Here is a 6,402-nt window from a genome sequence, read left to right as displayed (position 1 = left end):
TCGAAAAAAAAAAAAAAGACACAGTAAATAGGCGGGCTGGGCCAACCCTATCCTGGCTAAGTATTTTTGGGGCTTGGCTGACTGAGCCTTACCAAGTTACGTGGCCCATGGCCACCCCTACATGCCACAAGGGCTTTGAGTGAAAAATAATATGATAAAACTAACCACACAAGAAAGCATGAGACCTTGTTTCTTAATATTAAGTTAGTGGCGGAGAAGGCCTCCTACCCTTTTTTCATTAAATAAAAAAAAATTATTTTTTTGTTTTGTTTCGGGTAAGTCAATAATGGAGAAGGACCCCTACCCTTTTTTATTAAATTCATCAAAATAATAAAAAATAATATCCCTTTATTATTAAATAATAATAAATGATATCCTTTTTATATTAAATAATAATAATAAAGAGTTAAATAATAATAAAAAATAATATCCCTTTCTTATTAAATGAAAACAATAGTGGGGGAGAAGGCTTCCTATCCCTTTTTCATTAGAAGGCCTCGTGCCCCTTTTTCATTAAATAAAAAAGTAATACTCTTTTCCATTAAATTCATCAAAATAATAAAACATAATATCCCTTTCTTATTAAATAATACAAAATAAAAAAAACGGTGGGGAGAGAAGTCCTCCTACCCTTTTTTCATTAAATAAAAAAGTAATACCCTTTTTATTTTTTGGGTAAGGCAATAAAAGAGAAGTCCCCTACCTTTTTTCATTAAATTCATTAAATAGGAAAAATAATAATATTCTTTTTTTATTAAATAATAATAACAAATAATATCCCTTTTTACTTATTAAATAATAAAAAAATATATCACTTTCTTATTAAATAATAATAATAAGCGTTAAATAATAATAATAAATAATATCCCTTTCTTATTAAATAATTTTCTTAAAAGCCTTCATCCGTATCAAAGCCACTCTGATGATTTGTTTTATTATTTTATTTTCCCCTATTTAGACCCTATCAATTGTTTTTTTTTTGTTATCTTTCATACCACTTTGTCTACTGAGGGTGAGGTTTGTTTGAGGTTGCCTCCTTATTCTGTAAAAGTATGGTGCACCTATAAAATTTACTTAAAGATGTTATTTAGGGTAGAAAACTTTATGATGGCTTAACAATCTCTTTTTATCCTCCCAATGCTCGCTTTCTCACTCTGTTTCTCCACCCTATTACTTTTTCTCTCTCTTTATAAAATCTTCTTACGTAATTATCATGGAGAATATATCCCCTATTTTAGAGGAAAAGAGAGAGATTCACCTTTCCAAAAAAGATAGATTCATTATTCACATAACAAAAAAAGATGGATTCATTAATTTCTTATGTAATTAGTGTTCCCTGAGAACACCAAAAAGTGGCGTACTTTGAAAGATTTGCGAGAATTCAAAAGATGGATTCATCCTTTTGTTATGGGTAAATTTTTAGTGTTCCCTCATAACACCAAAAAAAGTAGCGGACCCCTCAAAAAATGCTTCAAAGATTTGCGGAAATTCAAAAAGATTTTAAATCAGTATTTTAAAAAACGGATTGGTGTGGTGGATAGTCCAATCATGTATATACTCTTTTTTGAACATTTAAAAAGTAATTATTGCAACCTTTGGCCGGTCTTTGGGTCATAAAAATCTAAAAATCGAATTGGTGTAGTAGATAGTCCAATCACATGCATATTATTTTTTGAACATTTAGAAAGCGGTTGTGGGAGGTTTAGTTGGGGATTGGGAAGGTAAAGTTTTACTGAAGTATTATGGACCTATTGGGGTGGTGACTGCAAGCTGAGCAGTGTGCTGCCTGCCGTGCAAATGGGTGGCTACATTATTGCATTGACTAAGTGCAAAGTTCAAAAGAATTGTTCTTAAACTTAGTGACACATCCAAGCTATCAAATTTCACATGAGATGGTTATAAGTAACTGTAACCTCATTATATAAAAGATAAATGGTCTCATTGTATACAATCCCTTTTAAATATACTATGGTAGAAACCCACCCGTGAGAAATGACACTAGTAGTAGTGATTCAATCACAAAGGAATATAAAACTATGCGAGACAAACTTATGGCTAAGGGTGGCAATGGACCCGGACTTCACATCCGGGCCTAACCTAGGTATGGGTATGGATCTACGAACTGGACCTGGGTCCAGATCCAAATATTGGACCCAACCACTATTTGGGTTCGGGATCGGGTCCATGTGCGTCCCGGACCCTACCTGAATAGTGTTATTATATAAATAATATTTCATATATAATATTTAAATTAATATATCTATGTATTTTTTATTATAATATTTAAATAATGTATGTATATATTTTAAAAAATATTTAATTATTTTTAAATATATTTAAATATATATTTTTTAGTTTTGGGTTGGGTCCAATCATATCTGGTCGGATCCAAATCCGGGTCCGAGTCCGATAACTTCGGGTTCGGATTTGGATCCAGCCGAACCCGGAACCAACCTGACCCATTGCCACCCCTACTTATGGGAGAGAGATTTTGTTTTAGGAATAACAAGTATGTAACCCCATAAAATTAAATTGTATGAATATCTATACTATTAAGAGAGAATAAATAGGAGTGTGAGTTTTGAATTCTCATCATGACTTTTATCTCTCTAGTTTTCTAAATATTTTCTTCACTCTCTAAACTTAAAAAAAAAAAGATTTTTTTTTTTTGACAAGGCTTTAAACAAGATTTTTTATTGAAATATGTGAAGAGTCTCAGGTTTCTTTGAAGAAACTCCTTGTGTCTATTAATCATATGAATATACGGACTTGTCTTTTATAAACAAATTACAAATAACAATAATAGAAACTAAATCATAGATACCTAAACCATACTCAAACTTATAATAAAGTACAAATACTCTATCAACCCTTCCCATAAATACTAATTGCAATATATGCTTTCTATATTAACCCGATACACAATATACACTTTTCTTTCACATTCCCCCTCAAACTCAAGATGCTATGAGAGAGTGAAAATGAGTTTGAACACTAATTGCGGAAACTAGCAGTTGGATCTTCAGATGCATACTCAGATTGCTTAATCAATAAGCAGCAAAAGTAGCGGTGAATCAACAAGCCTCGAGAACAAATAGCTTCGAGAACTATTGGAAAAGATCAAACAGATCAGAAAGTCCAAACATGACTCGGCATAGAGACAAATCAGAGAGTCAAAACACGACTCGACAAAGAGACAAATCAGAGAGTTGAAATATGACTCGATAGATAGGACATATCAGATTGTCAAAACGTGACTCAACAGAGATGATAGATCAGAGAGTCGAAACACGACTCGACAGAAGTTGCATAGACTGGGTGAGCAACAAACTCGTCTTGAAATTTGGCAACAATATTTTAGAAACGAAGAATGGACACAACTAAGATGAATCTTGTTCTGATACCATGTGAAGAGTCTCAAGTTTTTCTAAAGAAACTCCTTGTGTCTATTAATCATATGAATATACAGACTTGTCTTTTATAAAAAAATTACAAATGATAATAATAGAAACTAAATCATAGATACCTAAACCATGCTCAAACTTATAATAAAATGCCAATACTCTGTTAACCATTCCCATAAATACTGATTACAATATATACTTTCTATATTATCCTGATACACAATATACACTTTCCTTTCACAAAATAGACTTCCAATCATGTCAATTCTTTTTTAGTATTTCTCTAATTTACCTAAAATATTTCTCTTTTAACTTTATTAGAATCAAGTTAAAGTAGGAATTTCTACAATTGTAATGATTCCTACGGATTGCGTGCACAACGATTATTATTACAACAAAATAAATGTCAACATTAGAAAGAAATAAAAAATTATAGAATTCAAGAAATAAGGCTAAACATAAAAAATGAACATAATTAACAATTATACCAGATGTTAATATTATCCCCCAGAACATTTTGCTAAAATACAAAAAGCCAAAATATTTCCTATTCCCATTCGAATATGCTATTCATTGAGTCCCACAGACCAAATACATGCTAGGGATTCGTTTTAGATTGCAAATTTTGGGGCTGTCATCTCTACCGCCAATAGAATAATCTCGATAAAAAAAATTTAATTTTTTGTTGAAATAAACTCTATATACTAGAAAAAAACTAAAGCCTCAAGATTAAATAGAGACTATCTAATTTTTGAAGAGCTAGATCTATGTGTAACAAAAACTCAAAACTCTTTTTTTTTTTCTTTTAAAAATAACCAGCTAGTAATCGTTATATGGTTCCCAAAAGTGTCGACTAAAAAAATCAACTTAGCTAGATGTTTCGAGTGAAAACAAATTATAATAAAATCCAATACAAAAAAACACCTCTATATATTCCAAAAGCAAAATAACCACATCAACATTAATCACCCATCTAAGGAAAGCATATAAAAAACAAGCTTTGCACCACAAAAGAAAGCACGTGACACGGTTTCTTAATATTAAATCCTAAATTTTTTTTGTGAAATCACCTATTACTTGTATTAATCTGTTAATGAAAAATGTACAATGATTTCACATATTCTCTTAATGCTGCTTTTTCACTCTCTTTCTACACCTTGTTACTTTTTCTCTCTCTTTATAAAGTGTTTCTTGCACAATTCTCATGGAGAATCTATCTCCTACTTTAGTGGAAAAGAGATGGATTCATCATTTTCAAAACAGATGGATTCATTTTTCATTTTTATTTTTATTTGTAGATCAGTGGAGAATACGGGCCCCTACCTATTTTTAGACATAATTAGCGGTTTTCGAATGCGTCAATGGGAATGGAAACCTAGACCGATAATTGAAGCTCAAGGGTGCCCTCAATCCCCTTCCCAGATAGATTCATTTTTTGCATTAAAAAAAAGATGAAGTTTGATACGGGGAAACTTTTAGTGATCATTGAGAACAACAAAAAACCGCATACCCCTTAGAAACAACATTCTTAAATTGCCTTTGGAAGTTCTCTGCCAATTGACGCATGTAAAACTCTGGATAACAGTCTAGGAAGATGCATTGTAGTGCTCCTAATAGCCCTTTTGGTGGGTCTTAAATAATCGTCAAACGAGGTAGGTCTTGGAGTGTATTGAACAACTCCTGCAGGTAGTTAAGAAACCATACCCATGTATCTCTGCCATCATTGTCTACCACAAAATACTATTAGGAATATGCCACTATTAGCATTTACGCCAATAGCGCACAACAGGATCCCCTTGAATGTTCCCTTCAAAAACGTCTCATCCAAACCTATAAGAGGCCTACAATTATACATCAATCCATTTAGGCAAGAATGAAAGAATAATTAACATCTCTATAATGAGAATCTGTAAGTATATAGCCTACAGTTTGGGGATTGGTGACTCGTAGCTTCTCCATGTATAGACGTACCTCTATATATGACTGCTTATGTGACCTATGAATCGTCACAACCTGTTTCCCCCTCCATGCTTGCATATATAACAAACTCACACAATGTTCGTGTGGAACGTTACTCATAACATGTTTGGATGTTAGATTTATTTGGTTGGTCAAATGGGGTTCAGTTTTCCTAGCTACCCACTAGCAAGGTTGGTGAGCTCTTCCCATTGGACTCATGCAAGTGTGGTCATTTACTAACTTTTTCATATTAAAATACTTTGTGGTAAAAACTCTAAAGCAACGAACTTTCCATTTGCCTGTTTCTCCAATACAGATCTCAACTAAATGATCGTGGTTGTTCGTCATGTACTTCATGAAATTTTTTTAATATATACAAAAATCAACTAAATGATCACGGAGTAGCCTGACATTCTTGAATTCTTGTCCTATGTACACATGAAGATGCAAGCGAACTGAACTGCTGGGATATTCCGATAGATGCTCGGATGTTTATCATCCTCTCAGGGTCCACCTCACATGTATGTACTACATTTTTGGATGATGGGGATTAGCACTGGTTCAATGGGAAGGGCTGAATAGGGACGTCCAAGGGATTTAATAAGCATTAACTACAAATAATGAAACTCAATGATAAACACGCATGTCATTAGTATTACGTGGTCCACGTTGATGGACCGCATGATGGAACTATGCCCACTACATTTGCTTGATGTTCCCTACATGTTGCTTCGAATGATTGGTTTGCAACACATACATGAATATTGGAAGCTACCAATAGCATACATGTCACATCTACATCTTCATTTAGTTCTACTAAATTATCATTTTCTAGATATATAATTATCAAATTGCTTAGGTTAAGACGCGCAATAGACCCCTATGCGCTTTTAACTGTTCCAATGAGTGCCTTCGATTACATAATGTAGGTTTCACATTCCTATCCTTGTAGTACATTCGCCATCATTTAGACTTCTATTGAAGGAACCACCATAATGACATAACAACTTAACTCCACCTGTGGCCATTGTAATGACTC

This window comes from Amborella trichopoda, chromosome 10 (assembly GCF_054954075.1).
Source record: "Amborella trichopoda isolate Santa Cruz 75 chromosome 10, AtrichopodaSantaCruz75HAP2 v2.0, whole genome shotgun sequence".
NCBI lineage: Eukaryota > Viridiplantae > Streptophyta > Magnoliopsida > Amborellales > Amborellaceae > Amborella > Amborella trichopoda.
The sequence above is the reverse complement of the archived record's forward strand: the minus strand, read 5'-3'. Positions refer to the sequence as shown.